At 33.5% G+C, this 22386-nt stretch overlaps 1 long non-coding RNA gene across 1 annotated transcript; it reads left to right on the top strand.

Moving 5' to 3' along the window:
* The first annotated feature begins 5 nt into the window (after nt 1-5).
* On the top strand, nt 6-8937 carry LOC115438474 (uncharacterized). The gene is made up of 2 exons (XR_003938071.1): nt 6-46; nt 6592-8937. It is a non-coding gene; the product is annotated as an uncharacterized LOC115438474 (long non-coding RNA).
* The last annotated feature ends 13449 nt before the right edge of the window (nt 8938-22386 follow it).

The following is a 22386-nucleotide window of genomic DNA, read 5'->3' as shown; positions in this document are numbered from 1 at the left end:
GGCCGGACTGGACCCTTTGGCCCGGGCCACATGTTTGACACCTGTGGTTTAGGGTATGGCTCCAAGAAGGGTTTTCCAAAATGGGGTACTTTGAAGTGTAACTTCATGGGGATTGATTTTTAAAATCTTTCAGGTGGTTCTGTTGAACCATTTTAGCATTTTATAAATTTCACAAAGTCTGGAATATGTTACTGTCATACTGGTGCAATGGAACATGGATACAGTCCAACACCTTAAATACAAAGTTTAACCATCACCCTAAAAGTAAACATTAAATTAAGGTGGAATGCATGGATTACAGATGTTTATGACATTGTGTCCACTTTCTTTATATGTTATGATAAGGAGGTGGGTAGTGCATCAAAAGAAACATTCTTATATTTAGTTGTTGTGATGTAACCTAACCCTACAAACAATGAACATCCAAATGATATTCCTTGAAAACAGAAAACACACACCCTTAAGGCATCTCAAATCTCAATCTGTAAATACGATACTTCTAAATATGTACACAAGCTGAGTTAGGTTACTGAATCTGCACAACTCTAAAGGCACTTTATTAAAACTAAACAGGAAGGTTGTGTCTATTTTACAGTGAAACAGGATAGTGTAGAGTCAAATCAAATCAAGATAATGTTTAGATCCCATCACTCTGGTGATGTTGGCTGCATCATTTAAGAAGCTATAACCTTAGGATCATCGTCAATAATTGCAAACCTACAAAAACACCATTGAAACGAACATACTCGGTCACAAAATCGCTAACAAATTATCCTTGGTTAAGCTTTTGTCTTAGCGTTTGTCTTTTTTTTGTTTGTTTGTTTGTTTCAAAACTTTAACTGTAAATATACAGTATGTTACTAATTTAACATTTTCATATAAATGCTGCAATAAAATGTTAACAAAACTCTTAACTTTTGAAACTGTAAGTGAAACCTAGGCATACTTTTGTAGATTCCTGAAAGAGCAAAATGCTAACTGTTGAAATTGTTTTGACTACTGACTACTACTTATTGTTGGCTTCAGCTAATAGAGGAGGGAAGAAGGGGAAGGAAAATAACTTTTACAATTAACAAAAAACAGTTTGTTTTATTTTAGTCACTACTAGAAATTGCTGGTCAGTTTGAGTGTCCATGACTAGACAAAAAGGTTGTTATAGCGAGCTGTCTACTTCATTCATTATCTACACCGAGTCATGTTATTGTGGATTATACCATGGCCAAGGAATATAGTTGATATTCAATTGTTCATAGTCAGCAGTGTATATACAATTATTACACAGGCTGCTGGTGATTTACAACTAAGAACAATCTAACCCTAATCAAGTGGATATGTATTTACTTTCACCTGGTTTGAGACCTGGTGAACGTGAAAACCATAGAAAAAGTCACATCAGTTTCATCAAACCATGTGATCTCAACACTTTAAACCATTCAGTGTGACACTCACGAAAAACACTCATTTGTTAACCTCCACCCAACCCCTCTCAATTATTAAGATTTCCTGCAAATTGCCCAAAATGTGCATATTAAACCACCACGGAAAAAAATGATGTAATGTAACAGGTTAACTTACTTGGCTCGGATGCTACCATACAACCCCTAACGCTAACGTTAGCTGTTGTATAACACTAAGTTTTACTTTTGTAAAATGAACTGAGGTCTCTATTCATTGCCTGGTCATTTGGAAAACAGTAAAATCATAATATTTCAGTTTGATTTTAACCCATAAAGACCCAAACATCCACTGGTGACTAAAATTTTTATTGATCTAAAGTGTCTAATACCTCTTGATTGACTAAACCTTTCAATACATGTAAATAATTGGTGTAAAATGCAGTTTGTCGTCTTTTCATGGTCATCAAATATGATACATTTGGACGTTCAGAGGCTCCATAGTTACCATGGAAACACCGTCATCTTCTACAACATTGATTCACCAGTAAAACTCATGGAGTTGGATCAATGACAGTGGATGGAAATGGTTGGTTTATGTTCAGTTCATGATATATTTTACTGGAAAAAGTCGCTTTTTGTGCATTTTTCTCTGTTTTTAATGTAATAATGCTTAACTTTAATCTGAGCTTTTATGAACATCTACATGATCAGTACATTAAGTACAGGAAAATACATGATTTAAATGATAAAATGCAAAATATAGAGATTCCTCTTATGATAAACAGTGATACATCACTTAAGAAAGGTTAGGTATAGAGAAAATCTGACACAAAAGTAGCACTGGGTCTTTATGTTTTAAGGGGCTTTGAATAAATGTCACATAAGTGTATGAAAGTAAAGCGCATCCTGCATTTGAACAAAGAAAATTATGAAAAAATAATCTTAGTAGACGGACACATTTGTTTTTACGTTCAGTTATTGATATCTTTGCTGAAAATGTGACTTTATCTTCAGTTTTCTCTGTTTTGATATAATAGCCGTCGAAATTAACTCTGAGTTTTCATGAACATCTACATTAAATATAGAAAATTAAATATTAAAAAAAATACATGATGTACAATTAAAAATGCAAAACACTGAACATAATATTATAATAAATGGTGGTAAATCACTTAAGAAAGGTTAAATAAAGAGAAAAATTCATTTGAGAACTGCCGCAAAAGTAGCACTGGGTCTTTATGGGTTAAAAATGCAGCAGTGTGACCTTCCCACCCTTTTGCGACAACCAAAGAAAATAGTCATTGTGTCTTAAAGTGGTCTAAAGTGTTGACATCATGCACTAGTAGCTACAGTTAACTTAACGGAGTTCGCTAACATCAGCAAACGAGTGACTCCCAGCACAACACAGACTCAAACTCTACACATAAGCACACCTGAATGTACCGTAGTGTACCTTTAGCCGACGCTCTACAGCTGAAGAGCCGCTGATATGGTTGTAACACTATTCAGTTGGTGAGTGGCCATGGTATAGAACAATAATATACTAGAGTATGATCAGTTAGCAGATAATGGACTACGTGGAAAAAAAAACTGCACCCAGTTCAGACCCGACATGCGACTGCAACCACAGGCTACAAAGCAGAACAAAAGTTTCAAAACCTCCGGGTCAGTAAAAACAACATTTAAGAACGAGTGTCTAACATTGTGTTCAAAACTCTCCTGACTCTTCCTACTATCTCCCTTTAAACGCATGTGATATAGACCTGTTATCGTCAGCCTGACATGAAAATCTATAAGGAAAACATCTTTTTTTTTTTTTTTTTTTTTATTAATTTTGTTTTTTTTTTTGGAACAATTTCAACTCTCCTGTTGCCTTTATCAGCTTTTATCTTGACTTGGACTGCCACCGTTTTCGTATGCAACAGTCAAGGTGAGACAGTGGTTTGGGCCAATTTCTGAAGAACATAGGTGTCAATTTTTAAACGATACATTTTTAGGAAGGACCGACAATGGCCACTGTTGCTAACATTTTGCAGGGAATATAACAAAGAAAAGGACAGTTATTCTTTTTTTTTTTTTTTTTTCCTATTGTTTCTAACCAAAGAAACTCATATAAGCTGATGCAGTTTAATTTGCTGCCAGAAGTGAACATGGAAAGCTGAAGAGGCCATGGGTGTGATGAGATTTATGTGTTGTTTTCTTGTGATCAGGGGTCCTAAACTACCAGAAACTACTAGGGTAACAGGGGAAGGAAGAATGTGGGTGGTTTAGGGCAGAGCTTTTATGACTTTTCTAAAGCCTTGTGCATGCCATCTGAGTGCTGGGACATTTCTTGTTCATAATATTGTCAAGTTGATGCGCGCGCACATAGAACTGAGAAATTCGGCAGGTGTTTTCCACCACATGGTACTGGTTCAAGTTTGATTGATTGATTTGATTGATTTAGTGATTTATTCCGAACATGCGATAAAATTTAATTTATATGCAAACTTGCAAAACATACTTAATAATACAAATATCAAGAATCATAACAATCTTAGAAGAACAGCACAATAGTTCCATTTACAAAAAGGGGTGGGAAGAAGTGCAATTTATTTAATCCCACCCTCTCTCCCTAAAATATTATTAATAATATATATGTCCTTCCTTTTACATTACTCTTCTATATTTATATATCTATTCACACACACACACACATACACAAACTCATTCATCCATATACACATACATACGTTTATGCATATACACAACATACAAATATATATCGATTAAAATTTACTTAGGGGGTCAAACGAGTGGCCATTTTTGTCCAAAAAAAAAAAAGTAAGTAATGCATAGAACTGTGTTGAAATAATGCTAATCCATTTGTGCACAGACTACTGATATTATTTGACAGTGGAAGCTCTATTTTCATAAATATTGGATTGGGAATAGCACGTGTATGTGAAAACTTTTGCTGGTGGACAGACGTGATATTACCCATGATGATCTGGTCAGTACCAGTACTTTATTAGTAATAAACTTATATACTTACTATTGCTAATTCTCCTCTTATTCATAAATGTTAGTATTTTGGATCTAAAACAATAACAGCTGACACAAAAACACAAAATGTGGCAGTGGACGGATGTGACATGGTTGTTACAGATCCCATCATACTGATGCTCGGCAGCCATGTCACCGTTTCCACTAATGATCCCTGTGCAAAACTAGTATCAGAATTATTTATTGTATAGTTTATCATCAGACTAAAGAGGAAATAACAATATAGAATTGTTATTTCTTTATAAAAATGCTTATTATTAGAAAACTGTTGATTTAAAAAGTGACGTGTGACATTCTTAATGTATGTATTTGCGTAACCTAAGCAGGATGGATCAGCACCATACTCCATATTGCAAGCTATAAAAAGAAAATGTGCTATGTAGTATATAATCTTGTACAAAAAATTGGGGAATCTAAAAGAATAGAATATTTGTTTTTCAGGTAAATTCAGTTCAAATATAACTTGGCCATTTGTGACATGAAAATATAGCATTAATTGTGATGAAATTGGACATTTTTGAGCTGAAAACATAGTTCATATGACCATCAACATGTTGCAACAGAACTGAAATCCTGTAAATTTGCATAACTTGCATTTACCAACACAGAGTTCCTTTGGGGATTCACTTATGTTGATTTCTTATGCACAAAGACAGAAATAAGACCTCTAAGCAAATTTTAGCTGACATACACACATACAAATACACATGTAATCTTATACCAATGCGTTTCTTAGTTGTGCTGATGAAGAAATAAACAAATAATTACTCAAAGAAGGAAATATATAAATAAACAACAGTGAACATATGGTGACAATTAAGTTCATTTTGGGTTTCAGTTACACAAAATTTGTCCATTGTACCTGGTATCTTTTTTTGGCATTGCATCTGAAGAGGATTTGAATGTGATGTGGAGTTTACGCAAACTGACTGATAAGAAGTGATATTCAGAGAATAAGGTGGACATGCAGAGGGTTGATGGGTAATTTGATTGTAAACACTAGGTTATTGACATGTTAAAATGTCCCTTGTGTCACAAAATCATTCAACACTCTTGGTAGATTCACTTAATAACTGTTTTTGGTTCATGGTACAAAACAGTAAAATGTGGAAAAAGCAGCAAAAAGACTCAGATTAAATACTTTAGTTTCTTCTAATTTATTGCTTGCACAGACTGGTAGGAGAAACAAATGAAAGTGAATGGGAAAGATGCAGGAAAGAACAGGAAAAGCTGATATTCAGTTTTATAGAATACCAGGATGGCTTTTCAAGATAACAGGTATTAAAGTTCCAACCACACTGGACCACTACAACACACACATTTAAGAATTATTTACAACAGGGAGAGCTGATTGTCTTTGACAGTCAAAACACAATAAAGCATTTGAATCCAGACCATGTTTGGATCTGATTAAATACAGTCACTAATAAGGAAACTCTCAAACGGAGAATTTTTTTATTCATATGCAGGGGCACCGCTACCGATTATGGGCCCCATGAAAACATAATCATTGTGGACCCTACATAAATTCCCTATCTTCTCAATTTGTCGGATGAGGGGGGGGTTAAATATATGTGGGGGTGCGCTCCATAAACAACGTCACTTATTATACTGTGAAAATGAAACTTAACATGCACTCACCGTTCGCCTGACGACTTCTACGCCTCTCTTACATGAAATTTTCACAACTTCCATATCCACTGGGCCCCCTCCACTGCTCTAACACAAATGAATTTGTCATGTTTACCCCCTCTTATCGGTGCCCCAGTCCATATGACACAGATTAGACCCACTGTTCTTTAAGGCCCTGTCCATACCAAGACAGTTTCGGTCGTATCCGTAGAAGTTTAGTATCGGATAGGCCATTACTTTCACCATAAGATGGATGTTTTTGTAAACAAGTAACTTCAGTTAACTTACTGATGCTAGGATACATGCTACATCCAGCTTAAGGAAAGGTTATTCTGGTATGTTTTGGTATGTCTGCTGTTGGAAATAACTAAAGTAACCTAGTACCAAAGGCAAGTTGATCCAGTACCATGTGGTGGACAAAAGTCAGTAGTGAAAAAAGTCATTTATTTCTCTTGTATAATCAGGTCCAGGCAAAAAGATAAACTGAATATGATGTTCTAGTATTCTTATGCTGAAGATCTAAATCCTGACTCTGGGCTTGAGGGGAGTCATGACCAAAACGACTTAAGGTTATAACACAGACCATCAAGTAACTGGAGAACTTAACCTTGAGGGTCACCATGACTCATACCTATATCCCATCAGTCCATATGTGTCCATTCTGTTGTTGTTGGCAGCTATTTACAGCCAAAGTGTTCACTTTGCAGTAGGATTCAGGTTAAATACAGGACCACAGACAAATTTAGCCTATTTTTGTCCTTATGAAAGGTCCAGTGTGTAAGACGTACGGGACTATATGTGCAAAAATGCAGTAGTTGTCTAAGCCTGTTTTCTTTAGCTTAGACTGGGTCATTTATTTGAACAGATGGTCCCCAGATGGTCCATGTAGTCCATCTTTTGGAAGCGATATGTTTCTATAGTAGCTATAATAGCTCACCTTTTTAACACCTCTATAACCAAAAGGTTCAGAACAGATACACCTCAAACTCAACATTCCATGCCATTATATCTTACACACTGAACCTTTAAGTCAGTACAAAGGTTATGTTGATTTTTTTGATCTCAGAAAAACAAGAAAACAAGGCTTGATATTTTTTTAGCTCCAGGTAACTTCTTTATGATCACACAAGAGAAACAACACAAAACCAATCCTCTTTGCCCATGTACTCTGCTGCCTTCTGATGATGTGTGTGACGATAAAGATTGAAAATGTCTTTATGTAGTGATGAAGAATAGTGCAGAGGCAGCCAGTCTCCACCCCCACCCCCACCCCCACACACACACACACATACACACCGTCAGTATCGTAACCTAGACCTGAGTCATCTTTGAAACTTACTTTGTACAATAAGCTGGATATTTTCCTTTCAATCAAACACATCCTCTACCGTGTTTTCATAGCCCTTACATTCATCAGATTATGAAAACTCTACCCTTTAACTTATTTTGTTGTTGTTGTTATAATTTTGTGTGCATGTAAATACTGTGGTGCTGCAGCTGCAGCTCTTCTAAGTTCAAACTTGAATGGCCTCATTTTGAGGACAGAAAAAAAGTGGCCAGACTTTAACTTGTCAATTCATCACTGAAAACCCTTTTTTCCTAAAATAAATAAATACATAAAATTTCACAAGTGTTTGTCCACTGATCTGATATCTTCTCTTTGGCCACTTCTTGTGTTATTTTAAAAGGGAAAGCAGGTTTTTTTGTTTTTTGTTTTTTTTTTCTTATGTACAATTTACAATCAGTTGTCAAACTCTGATCGGTGAAGGTGCCAATACACTCCGTCAGAACTGTCAGTCAAATGATTGAAGTTTCACATCCCATGTCCAACGGCAACTGGTCAGATGTGTAAATGTGAGAATAAGGCCATGGTTTTACTTCTCTCTTATCTGGCTTCTTGAATTGCTTTTACAATCTATTTTTTGTCACTTTTCAAATTAAAGTGCACCACAAAAATGCATTCTTATTACAGCATGTCTCTATGCTTAAATGCTAATTGGTTGGTTACCAAGGCAAACTCAAATGACATGTAAACCAAATAAGGTAAGACAATATAGTGTATGAATGCTTTTCCTATGTTTTCTTGTTATTAAAGCCTCAACATACGTCAAATGAACAATAAGACATGAGCTAAAAAGCAGGCAGTTCCAGTCTAGCAAAATTTGGGTGAGAGATGCTTTTCAAAGTATTTACAAATGATAAATAATAGAACCATTCCATGCATCTCAATCAGAATTCACACTCTAATAATGATTACATTTGGCTGCTTAAAAACTGTAAACACTGACAACTACAAAAAGGAGTAGAATATTAGGATTTTACAAGGACCCGTTAATATAACAAAAGTCTAAAAGTGAATAAAATAAAATAAAAAACATGATACCTACTGTAGTAAGTAGAGGTAAGTTCATATGGAATGACTCAATGGTTTTAGCTTCAATAATGTTAAATTAATTCATAATATGAGTAGGAAGGAAGACATATCAGTACACATTTGTTTAGTTTTGCCAGAGTTTAGGCTCCACAGACAGATAAATGTCCACCCAATGAAATGATCGGAATATTTTTTAACATGACATTTATCATGATTTTCCCAAACTATTTTAAATCACAAATCGGTTTTACACAGCTGACGAGATTTATTCTATATAGGCACAAGGCATAATTTCTAAATTTAGAGTAGGATCAAAGTTGAGGTTAAAAAAATAACAACTTTGACAAGAAAGTCCAATTTTTATGATAAAAGTTAAATGTTGTCCAACACACGTGCAAAAATCACCCTAATTGTGTTGCAGTATGTTTTTAGCTCACTATTTGGTTACAGCTGGTTTGAATGAAATGTATTTAATTTAAAAAAAAAAAAGAAACAAAACTTGCATTCCGTCGTGTCTAAACTCAAAGGTAACATTAATTGTGCCTTTTTCTTAAATCCCAGGCACTGATGTAAATTACTAGCATTTTCATGTAAGTCTAGAACAAACTGTCAATCTCAGGCTTGTTGCTAAGAGACCTGACAGACAGTTCTGATAAGCAGAGCCTTCTGTTGTTGCATTAGCGACACGGAAAGTTGTGTCGGAGTCTGTTTTGTGCTGGGATCTAGTCATTTGTTGACGTGAGCTAACACAATTTCTATAGTCGCAGGGAAAATTATTAGACCATCCCTTGTTTTCTTCAATCTATTGTTTTTTTTTTTTATTATTCACATTTTTATTCAGAACAGTCTCATAATATATTATACAGGACATCAATGATACAAAGTACACTGTTCTCTTTTTTTTTTTTTTTTTTTTTTTGAGAAGAAAAAAAGGGTATCAATAATGCTCACTGAAAGGAAGATAACGAGAAAAAAAGGTAATATAAGCATTTCTGGTTCATTTTAATGCCTGGTACAACTAAAGGTACATTTGTTTGGACAAATATAATGATAACAACAAAAATAGCTCATAGTAGTTTAATTTCAGACCTGATATCTATCCATTTTCCATGTTTTCTTGATAATAACCAAAATCACTTCAGTTCTTCCATCAGTATCTATGGTATTGTACTGACAAAAACAGTGCTTTTAGGCATTCCATGTTTTCTTTTCTGTCTGTTTTAGTCACATGATACACACAGGAGTTAGTACTGGATTACATAACTATTGTTTTTGATGACTTTTGATGGTCTGATAATTTTTTCCACAACTAAGTTAATAGCTGTCTGTTGCCTACAGAATGCATAGTGATTACTATGTCAAGGATATGGGTAGTTTTTTTTTATTATAAATACTTCTTTTCTCCTCCTGTACACCAGCAACCATATGCAACACTAGCTACAAAACTAAACAAAAGAGCAGCCTTTAGCACAACAGAGACTCCAGCACAAACGTTACAAAATGACATGAGCACAAATAATATATAATATTTTCTAGAGAATGTAATATTCATGTATACCAAATCCATATGAAGACAACAGAATATCATAATTATTGATCTGAAAAGTTAAATCTATAGAAAGTGAAAGAAAAAATTCCTTCACAAGCTAGCTATTTCATGTTGAGACCTATTTTTGGTTATGTAGGGGAAAAAAATAAATCTTTTTATAGATTAGTAACAAAATAATCTTAAATTCCAATGAAGCCATGCTTAAGCAGAGGGTTAAATGCTTACTTTCAGAAATTTCCATTGGTTTAGCTCATTTGATTAATTAGTGATTTAAAAAAAAACATGTTTTTTGAGAAAAGTGAAATTCCCTACATAACCGGCACCATCTGATATTCAAATGCTTAAAAAAGCAATTCACACCAATTTTTCAGACAAAATGATTTTTTATAATGATAAAAGGGTGTATAAAAGGTTATAAAACTATACTGAAAATAGAAATATATGATTGAGATTTCAAATTATAGCAATGATAAGTTATGGTATTATTCATTCTTAGAGAACTTTCCGAGGGACTGAATTTAGTTCATATAAAATGTTCCGTAATTTTCTTGAAAATCCTTTTTTGGCAAAAATTTTAATGGATTTAGAAACTTAAGATGTTGTACTACTGAACTACAAAAAGTTTGAAATCATTATCTCAATTCTAATATTATGATTCAAAGTCAATAGGCACATGACTTGACCCAATAACAATAATAATAATAAAAAAAAACATTATTAACTCCTTACTATAACCATGAACAGTCATTAAATGTGATTAGATAAAGTTAAGACATGTCACTAATAAGTCAGACAAATCCTAACACAGAGGATGTATTTGATGAGGAGGAAAATAAGACCGCAACAGTTGACTTTATAGTTACTTATCCATTCATTTGTGCATTCAGTCGAACAAATAAATCCCAGTTAATCAGGGAAAAGGGAAAGTGTTTCATACATGTTTCCAGGATGACCTCAAACTCATCTAAACGCACAAACCTCCGACATGCGTATCAGATACCGTTGGTGAGAAAGACCTCTCAATTTTACCCGTTTGTATTTCGTCGCTGAATGTACATGTATCGTGTGCTTAAAGAGAAACTCAAATAAGTGCCAAATTTTAGCTGGAATGCTCGTATATTTTCCACCTATGAAACATTCTGAAAAAGCAGCTAATTTGTATCAGCTTTATCATGAGCAATCTTTTTTAGTTACAAATGAGGAAAATGTCCCTATTTCTTTTTTACCCATAGCACAAAGAAAAACATGTGATACCAGTGGTTAGCGCTACGCTCACTTACTGAAATCTTTTTTTTTTGTTTGTTTGTTTGTTACCTATAGCACTTTGTTTGTGATGACTGTATACACTGTATACAAGTGATTAAAAGACAATGTGCTGCGGACCCTACATCGTTTATATGATAGGGTTGATTATGTATTAAATTACTATATGTTTTAAGACTGTACAAGCCATTGAGTTAGTGGGAAAAGCAGCATGCACTTTAGTTGTCTTTGGCAATAACAGATAAGCTCCCATCTACTGTAAAGACGCATCTACTGCAGTAAACAAGTGTTTGTGTCACACATTTCAATGTTCAGAAAGCAATCAGTCAGATAAGGGATAAGCCTTTTTCTGTCACTTTGTTTCTGTGAAACTACAACATTTTCACCATATTCAGTGCAGTGGCATTAAGAGATTTTGTCTTCAAAATGCAATGAGAGGTTGACCTTTGACTGCGATTTGAAAGAGTAATGCTGGTTTGAAATAGGCAGAGACAAAACAAAAAATAATAACAATAATAATAGTAATGAGAAACGTTCAGTATGTTAGTTTTAAATACTTGATGTGAGTAATTCCATTTTGTGAAACCCTGTGCTTTTACATTTCAGAGGAAAATGCTGCCCCTTTTCATTTCACCACATTAACCTTGAAAGCTGTACTTATTTTTAAGACTAATGTTACATGCAAATGTCTATAAGATGCACTGCTAGAGTTGAAGCTAGCTGGTGTGGTAGAAATATGTAGGCTTCAACGATAATTTTAATTTAATATGCACTGAGTGATGCAAATCTTTATCTGTACATTAAATCTCTCTCTGTGTTCAATGTGTAGTCGTTCTTTCACAGTGAATTTCTTGGGGATGCTTTGACCTGATGGGGGAACACGAACAAAACAGTGGGAAGTAAAGATGAGCAACCAGACTGTGTTTTTTTTCCCCACTTATTTAAATAAACTGTTCAACGGTATCCACAGTGAATATTCTATAAACTGAACCCTGTCACGTCTTTATTAAAAATAGCTGAACAGTTCAAGAACTACTGTCAGGTTCATGAATATTTGTGCAGTTTTAGTCTTAGTCGTCATTATTAGCAATTTCTTCGAACATCTTTGACGAAGCTACTGGTCAGATTCAAATTTATTATTTTATATGTCGCTTCCTTTGGACAATGTCGACAAAGTTTGTTCACAGTTTTGAGAAACTTAGATTTTTTTTTTTTTTACACAAATTTTTTTTAAATATTGAAAAGATTATACCCCAGTGATATCAATAGTGTTGAGTGATGTACACAAGACTACAAAAACACAAGATTACTTAATTTTTCAACATCTTATTTATTCTTTTTTTTTTTTTTTAATGTTGCACATATTGGATTGCAGTTTTTATTTTGTTGCACTTGTTATTCTTTTCTGTTCTCTTCTCTGGTTAACATTTATATTGTAGGGAGGACTTGCTAGTCTTAGAACTTGAAGTTTCAGGACATTATGATATTTATCATATCGTAAACAGTCAAATTAATTGAATATCTGGAATTTCCCCCAGATAAAGGCTAATAAAGGCTTATCTTATTTTATTATGTTCCAATTGTATTATAATGGTAAGTTTTTAATGTGCCTTTAATGTGTAAACACTACTTAGAAGTTTGGTTGTAATCTTTGATCTTTGTGGAAGTCTAATATTTTTATTACTGATTGAAGTTTCTCGGGTTGAAGTAAAAAAAAAAAAAAAAAAGAATTGTTTAAAGTTTTAAGATTTAATTCAGTTAGTTTTTTCACTAACTTACCTGACTAAAACTGAACCCCAAAGAAAATGTTGAAAAATTAAGTCATTCTTGTGTATATCACTCAACACTACCGATATCAGATTTTTTTTAAACATTTAATCAGGAAAAAAAGACTTGTTTAGAATAAAAGTCTCTTTTGCAAGATTATCCTGGCCAAGACAGCAGCAGAAGTTACAGACAATAGAGATTTCATCCATACATCTGCACTAAAAACATTCATAAAACACACAGTGAAACTCAGTTCTAAAACCATAATATAAATATAACATTATATACCTGGGGAATAACTGGGTTTAGGCCGCAGTATAGTGCAGATGGGGGTATACTTCAGTCTGCTACACCTGGTTGGGTTTGATTTGAGGTGAAGTCCTTGACCTTTACGCACACAAACACACAAATAATAGTAAAAAAAAAATAAGTTTTTTATATTGTATTACTATTTTCTTATGTTTCTTATACTGTACATTCAGTGTTGTGCTGCTATTGGAACTTCAGTTTCCCGAGGGTTCTGTTCAAAGGATCAATAAAGTTCTAGCTAATCTTATTTAATCTAATCCAAATAAAGAAGAAAGAAAAAAAGACTTTCTAACCCTAACACACCTCATAAATAAATGATCCTTGCCACTGACATCTACAAAACACTGAACTAAAACCAAGAAAATATCCCACTGTGATTTCTTATCACCCCATGATCTGTAAAATGATACAGATTTTTTTTTTTAATCACAATTTTAGCTTTTCCTTAAAAACAAAAACAACAAAAAAAAAAAACTTAAATGAAACCAGAATCTACCATTTTCAACAGTATAAGTCTGAATATAAAGATTTGGAGAAACTGAGTCAGAGACAGTAGCTGTGTTTTTGATAAACGCAAAGCAAATCTGAAGAAACCTTTTGAAAAATTACAAGAGTGAAAATGATTTTTTTCCATAAACTAGTTTGCAGTTAATAAATCAATATTCAAGATTACTTTTATTGTCATTATAGACACAGAGCATATGCAACGAAATTCTGATGCACACTGAGTAAAAAAAAAAAACAAAAAACGAAATATACAATGCTAAATATTTAAATAGAATCAAACAGTAAAAAAAAACAAAACACACACACTCAAACACCCTGCCTTTTTCCCATTCAGTCAAGTCATACAGTCAAGTCATACAGTCACACATTCATACTTAGTTACAGTGCAGAGGACAGTACATGGTAAGTACAGTAAGTATTGCACATACTGTCACCAGCAGGTGGTGTTATAACCTACAGTACACATTGCTCTAATAAACAGAAGAGAAAAAACATGGCATTCTGTTTTTTTTATTTAAAACGGATGAGAAAGGGGAATAACCCGGTCTCCTCATCCCTCCACACCATGTTTTACATACTATACTGGAATACAGACGTGGAAAAAATTATTAGACCACCCTTGTTTTCTTCAATTTCTTATTCATTTTAATGCCTGGTCCAACTAAAGGTACATTTGTTTGGACAAATATAATGATAACAACAAAAGTAGCTCATAGTAGTTTAATTTCAGAGCTGATATGTATCCATTTTCCATGGTTTTCTTCATAATAACCAAAATCACTTCGATTCTTCCATCAATATCTATGGCATTGTACTGACAAAAACAGTGCTTTTAGACATTCCATGTTTTCTTTTCTGTCTGTTTTAGTCACATGATACACACAGGAGTTAGTACTGGATTGCATAACTATTGTTTTTGATGACTTGATGGTCTAATAATTTTTTCCGCGACTGTATTTCAACTTTAGTCTCAAACTATTAAATGTGTGGCCCTAATATTCCTTTGTAATAAATACTCAAACAGTAACTGGTTAAAAATATCATCTCATACTTAAATATTTCCTGGTTGTTGGTTGTTTCCAAACCACAGAACAGTTCCCCTGTTCATAGTAAGGGTGATGTTGACAGTTATGAATGCTTTTTGGCATCTTCAGCAGCTGTTTGGACAGACCACATCCAGCTACTGTGGACAGAATACTTCATGGTGAGGCTGCAGTATCTGGTAGTTGACATCAGGTATTGGATTTGCAACAGTCAATATCAACAGATACAAGGTCAGCTGCACCACCTTCTGGTTAACAGTGGGAGTCACAATAACAGTGGAAAAAACACGTATATGCTCTTACGCAAACCCTGGATACACACACACCACAGCTGAAAAACTGTACATGACATCTGACATCTTTGCCATAGTGTATTATTATTATTATTATTATTATTATTATTATTATTATTATTATACACTGTCATCACATTATCACCAATAATTATAATAATAATAATAATAATAATAATAATAATGTAATTTTATATATTCATCATTTTGTGGTAAAGCAACACCAATCAATGAAAAATTACCTTTTGAATGACTATGATATTGGTTTGATAAAATGTCCTTTTCAGTTTTTCTTAGTTTGTTCCTGTTTTGTAAAAATAACACATGGGCGGTGTGTTCATATAGGGCATTATAAAACAAAATATAGTTCTACAGTATTTTTCCAGATCTTTTGTTGAATTCATTTACATACTGTATATATCCTACTGAGACCCAGTAAGGAACATTTTTAAATAGGGATTTCAATTTGGTCTTGGCAGAATTAAAATTTTAATTTGGCCTAGGCAGAATTAAAATCCCAGATTCTAGATAAGAGAGATTTTAATCTGGTCTAGGCAGAATTAAAATTTTAATATGGCCTATGCGAAATCAAAATTTTAATCTGGTCTAGGCGGATTTTAAATTGGCCTGGATTTTAATTTCGACTGTGACATATATATATATATATATATATATATATATATATAGATAGATAGATAGATAGATAGATAGATAGATAGATAGATAGATAGATAGATAGATAGATAGATAGATAGATATAGATAAAGATATAGATACACAGTCAGCAATGACATCACATCTGGGGGTGGGGAAACTTAAAGGGGAAAGCAATCCTTCCCCGTCCACTACTGTAAACACATGGAATTTAAACTTGTTTGGCTAACGTTAACAAGATTTTTTCTTCTTAATAATGACTCAAAATGACAAATTAAACATTATCATTATTATTATTGATATTTTTGTCACTTCAGTCACTTTAACAAACTTGTTTATATTTTTTATCTTTTTATTTTTCTATTGTATTGATGCATACTGTCGTGTGCTGCTGTACACACTTGAATTTCCCACTTAGGGGATCAATAAAGTATATCTTATCTTATCTTATCTTATCTTATAACAAACATCAAAACAGTTGGTGACGGATTTAAAAGTTGGCAATAAATCGATCAATCATCTAACTGTTGTTGGTCCAGTATGACGTGAGGTTCTTTTAGCTTTGTACAGAAACAGACGGCTATATTTTATTTTAAGCTTAAAATACACTTCAGAGCCAGCACTTTATTTATTTAGTTTTATTTATTTATTTATTTATTTTACATATATTGTACTCAGCAGAGGACTTTCATCAGTACTTCTACTTTTACCAAACTTTTGTACACAAGTATCTGTACTTCTGTTTAGGTACTGAATGTGTACTTTTGTACAAGTTGCGAGGAAATCTACACAAATTCCAAATGTAGTACAAAGTTCACTAGCATTTAAACAATTAATCTAATATTCCTGATACCCCTGATATAGTTTACTTTTTGTTTGTAAATGGTTCACATTCCATTAAACTTACCGGAAATGACGTGTTGACTGCAGACGTCCACAGTTTGGTCCATATTCTGACAAACTCGTCCTGTCTTCTGATAGCTTGAAGCCACTTTGTCCTCCTTTGTGATTCTGTTTTATTAGTTGGTAAAATGTAAAACTATAGTTGGTGATTTTTTTTTAAATTTTTTTTATTTGCGGTGCTAAAAGGCAGACAGCTACTCTTTAGCATTATGGCTAACAGCAGAGAGCGATTTGTTTTCCCCGGCAGCTCAAACCGGATGTGACGTTTGTGGGCGATCCCGTTGTTGACAACATTTTTTTTTTAAGGAACCAAATATGGTAGCTTCATTAATTTTCAACATAACAATAAAACATTTTGAAAACTTTCACAAAAGTAGTAAAGTCTTATGTCCTCCAATAAAACACTAATGTTGAAATTATGAATTCCAGAGTATTTCTAGAAGTGTTCTATAAAGGTTAAAAATGTGTTTAATTTTCAAGAATAGTAATCATAACATTTTCAACAGGGCCTTCATACTGGTTTAAGTGTGGTCCCTAATCATATTACAGTTATTAATCTGATTGGAATATGTATGTGTTACATACAACTTGATTATTTTTGGTTAAAATGTTACATATTCAGAATTATTTATTCTAAATAATGCCTTCCATTGCTGAAGTTCAATAATATTTGTGTGTTTCGGAAATCAATACTGTCCAGTGTTGGTTTAGTATGTATATTAAATAATCAGTTTACAAAATACAATCATTAATGTAATCAAACGTGCTATTTCCGTTTGATGATGGGACATAAAATAATAAGCAACAATATAAGCAGTAAAATACAATAAGTATAAGTAACATTTCTCTGGTGGAGCAATTAAAATAGCTAGATTACTCAGTGTATTTTTATAGGGTATTTAGTAAATCCATAACCTATAATATTTCCTATTCCATAAAGTTTTAGGTCAAAACGCTACAACTTACACATCTAGGCTGAGAATGTACAGACACACTGTGTTAAAGGATGAAAAAAAAAAGAAAATCACTGAAAATATTTTGAATGAACTAAAGGCACAGCAGTGAGAAGAGTTTGTTTAATGTGGTAAATATAAATATATACATTATATACACAACTGTGGTTTGTGAATTACACATTTATTGAAAAAGGCACTTAAAAAGACATTAGCATTTGAAAATTAGTTTTACGATGAACCACCACAGTATGCTACACAGTACAAATACACATTATACCTCTGACTAGACAATGAAAGTTAAATATCATCAGTATTTGTAGATACTCTACGTCTACCTGTGGAACAGCAGAGGATGACACTTTTCAAAATGAGTTGCCCAGTTGCTTTAACTGTCAGGAAATTGTAAAATTGTAAAAAAAAAAAAAAAAAAAAAAAAAAAAAAAGAACGATCATTGGTTGTGTTTTGACCATTAAAACAAAATCAAAATATCAAAAATAGCATTTTCCAAAAACTAAGGTTTTCCCTCTTGATGTTAAACTAGATAAGTCAATAATTAGATTTTTGCTTTATTATTTCCAAAGAAGAAAGAAAAAAAGAAAAAGTTCAAGTTTACCTGATGTGATGTTAATATACAGAGGCATAAAACACAGGTATATTCATAAGACGTGTATAAACAAAAGTGTATGCATTTAAAGACTGACAGACAACTGCAAAAAAAAATTAAATATTAGAAAGATATCAGGCATGAATGAACAAAAATATATTTATACATAATGTACAGAGGAACATTTATGTTGAGGGTACATAAAATTTAAGACAGTAGTCGACACAAAATGGTTCATACACTCGTACACGTACACATACTCTAAATAGAACCAGGAAATCTCATCATTTTTGTGCAGTGCATTAATTACAACCGGTAGTTCATCTATTCATCTCTTGTGAAATGTGACTTTACCATCAAGTTAAAGTGCTTTTAGTAATATTAATAAACTTTAATTATGACATTCATATCAGAATAGCGTCATACGGGCTATTCTTACGAAACATGTAGTACTGTTAAGAAATATACGGTACATAAAATAAAAAATACGTACTTGAATTCACTTGTTAACAATAATATGGTCCAAGTATTTTCACCACCTTTGCAGGCAGTTAATTCATTTATTAAGACAAACAGTACTGTGATTCACTGATGAACGTCCATACTTTGAGCTTCTGTTAAAATCTGTTTATCAAGTTTGTTGATACCCCTTGTCTTAAAAACCTTTACAGTACCAGTATTTCATATTTTTCTTTGTTCAAATGCAGGAAGCACTTTACTTTCATACACTTATGTGACATTTATTCAAAGCCCCTTAAACCCATAAAGACCCAGCGCTACTTTTGTGTCAGTTCCGAAATGAGATTTTCTCCATATCTAACCTTTCTTACATGATTTATCATCATTTATTATAATATTAACCCAGAAAGACCCAGTGTGGCTTGTGTGGCAGTTCTCAAATGGATTTTTCTGTAGATATGACCTTTCTTAAGCAATTTAACTCTATTTATTATAATACTATCCTCTGAATTTGGCATTTTTTCAGTGTAAATAATGTATTTTCTGATATTTAAATCACTGATCATGTAGATGTTCATAAAAGCTCAGAGTAAATTCAAAGGTTATTAAATCAGAGAAACTGAAAACTGAACAAAAAGCAACTTTTTCTGTAAAATCTATCATTAATTGAACATAAACCCAGTGTGCCCATCCACTGTCATTGATCCAACTCCATGGGTTTTACTGGTGAATCAATGTTGTAGAAGATGATGGTGTTTCTACGGTAACTAAGGAGCATCTGAACGTCCAAATGGGTCATATCTGATGACTATGAAAAGACGACAAACTGTATTTTACACCGATTATTTACATGGATTGATAGAATTAGTGGATCGATAGGTATTAAAAAGTCTAGATCAGCAGATGGTTTCAGTCACCAGTGGATGTTTGAGTCTCGGTAGCTTAATCTCTATATTTTGCATTTTATCAGTGTAAATCAGGTATTTTCCTAAATTTAATTCACTGATGTTCATAAAAGCTCAGATTAAAGTTGAGGGTTATTGTATCAAAAGCAGAGAAAACTGAAGAAAAAGTGACTTTTTCAGTCAAATCTGTCATTAACTGAATATAAAACCAGTGTCTTCATCCACTGTCATTGATCCAACTCTATGGGTTTTTACTGGTGAATCAATGTTGTAGAAGATGACAGTGTTTCCACGGTAACTAAGGAGCATCTGAACATCCAAATGGGTCATATCTGATGACCATGAAAAGATGATAAACCCTATTTTACACCAACTGTATTGATGGGATTAATGGATCGACAGGTATTAAACAGTTTAGATCAGTAGATGGTTTTGGTCGGTGTCTTTATGGGTTAAGTTGAACCATCTCATATCATGAACTAACCAGGGCCAGAAACCTGGAGAGGAACTTCTATGTTCTATATATGAAGACTAGACACTTTGTATTGGCAATTAATTTAATAAAATTTAATCTTAGTGACATTTGTTTTAAATATGTGTCTCAAAAAGCACCACTGTTTCATTTTTTTCATATAAACTCTATATCTGTACTTTTACCAATGTCAAACAACTGACGTGAATATGAAGTGAAACTACATTTTTGTTTAATAGTAACAGTGTGTTGAAACATTGACGTTAAACCTTAAAGACCCAAACAGACACTGGCAACTAAAATCATCTACTGATCTAAAATGTTTAATAACTTCTGATCCACTAAACTTATCAATAAGTTGAAATAATTCAGGTAAAAATACAGTTTGTTGTCTTTTCATGGTCATCAGATATGACCCATTTGGACATTCAGAGGCTTCGTAGTTACCATGGAAACACTGTCATCTTCTACGTCATTGATTCACCAGTAAAACCCATGGAGTTGGCTCAATGACAGTGGATGGAGACACTTGGTTTTACGTTCAGTTGTTGATATTATTGCTGAAAAAGTCACTTTTTCTGTTTTTGATAATAACCCTCAACTGTAATCTGAGCTTTAATGAACATCTACATGATCAGATAATTAATTAATGAACAATGCTTCATTTAATACAGAAATACAGAGGATAATATTATAAATGGTGATAAATCTCTTAAGAAAGGTTCAATAGAGAAAGAAATTCATTTGGGAACTGCTATTAGAAGCAGCACTAGGTCTTTATGGGTGTATTTGTCAGAAGAACGAAACATGTCTCTGCTTTTATAGTTTTCGTTGGAGCTAATGTTAGCTAACAAGCTAACCTCTGTTTACTGATCCAGTGAGAGACTGAGACAAATAGTTGAAAAAAATAGGTTGTTTGGGGGTGACATCATGTTACAGAGAGTAATTTTCTCTCCAGAAGGAGTCATTTAGTGTTGTTTTATTCAATCAATTTATAAAAATTACAGGGAGTTTTTATTAAGGAACAGCAGCCTTTGTACACTTTGAGAATCTGTGTACGCTCAGACAAAACCACTGACACTTAAATCAGTTTAACAGTGACAAAAAAACACTTTTAGTGACCAGTATGTCCAAACTGATCACTGTCAGCAGATGATTATCATAACTAAACAATTGATAACCAGGTTTATTTTCTCTGAACTGCTGTGGGGGTGTTTTTAGAGATACACTACCGGTCAAAAGTGTTAGAACACCCCAGTTTTTCCAGTTTTGTATTGAAATTCAAGCAGTTCCAGTCCAATGAACAGCTTAAAATGGTACAAAGGTAAGCGGTGAACTGCCAGAGGTAAAAAAAAAAAATAAAATAAAAAAAAGGCAAGGTTAAACAAAATTGAAAAATAATGTACATTTCAGAATTATACAAAAAGGTGAACAAGAAATGGGTTAACAACTTAAAGCAGTTCTGCAGCAATGGAGGTTGATCAAGCCTCGAAAGTTGGTGCTACCAATTCCTCCAGGTGTCCCAACGCTTGTGAAGTCCTTCCAACCCCCTGTGTCTGCATAAAAGTAGAGTTGGAACACACTTTGGTACCATACCATTGTGAGCATTATTTGAACAGTATTGTACTGCAGAAAGTAGTGTGTTACTATAAAAATGGAAAAGAAGAAAAGGCAATTAACAATAGAAGAGACAGAGCATCAGAACACTTAAAAATGTAGATCTGTCCTTCAGAGAAATGTCCAAGAAAGTCCAGGTGTCAGTAAGTCCAGTTTCCTTCACCATCCAAAGGCACTCAGAAACTGGAGGAAATGCTGACAGAAGAGGTGTGGCAGAGCCAAAGACACAACAGAACCAGAAGACAAGTTTATGACATTCAACAGCTGGAGTGAGAGGAGACTGACAGGACAACAGCTGAAAGCACAGTGAAGATAGTGGTCGTAGGAAGCAAGTCTAAGTTTCAGCTGTGAACAGAAGACTTCCAGTTGGAGGTTTCTGTAGGACAGACCTACATTTTTAAGTGTTCTGATGCTCTGTCTCTTCTATTGTTAATTGCCTTTTCCTCTTTTCATTTTTATAGTAACACACTACTTTCTGCAGTACAATACTGTTCAAATAATGCTCACAATGGTATGGTACCAAAGTGTGTTCCAACTCTACTTTTATACAGACACAGGGGGTTGGAAGGAATTCACAAATGTTGGGACACCTGGAGGAATTGGTAGCACCAACTTTCGTGGCTTGCTCAACCTCCA

This window comes from Sphaeramia orbicularis, chromosome 18 (assembly GCF_902148855.1).
Source record: "Sphaeramia orbicularis chromosome 18, fSphaOr1.1, whole genome shotgun sequence".
In the NCBI taxonomy this organism is placed as follows: domain Eukaryota; kingdom Metazoa; phylum Chordata; class Actinopteri; order Kurtiformes; family Apogonidae; genus Sphaeramia; species Sphaeramia orbicularis.
This window is presented reverse-complemented; position numbering and strand designations above follow the sequence as displayed.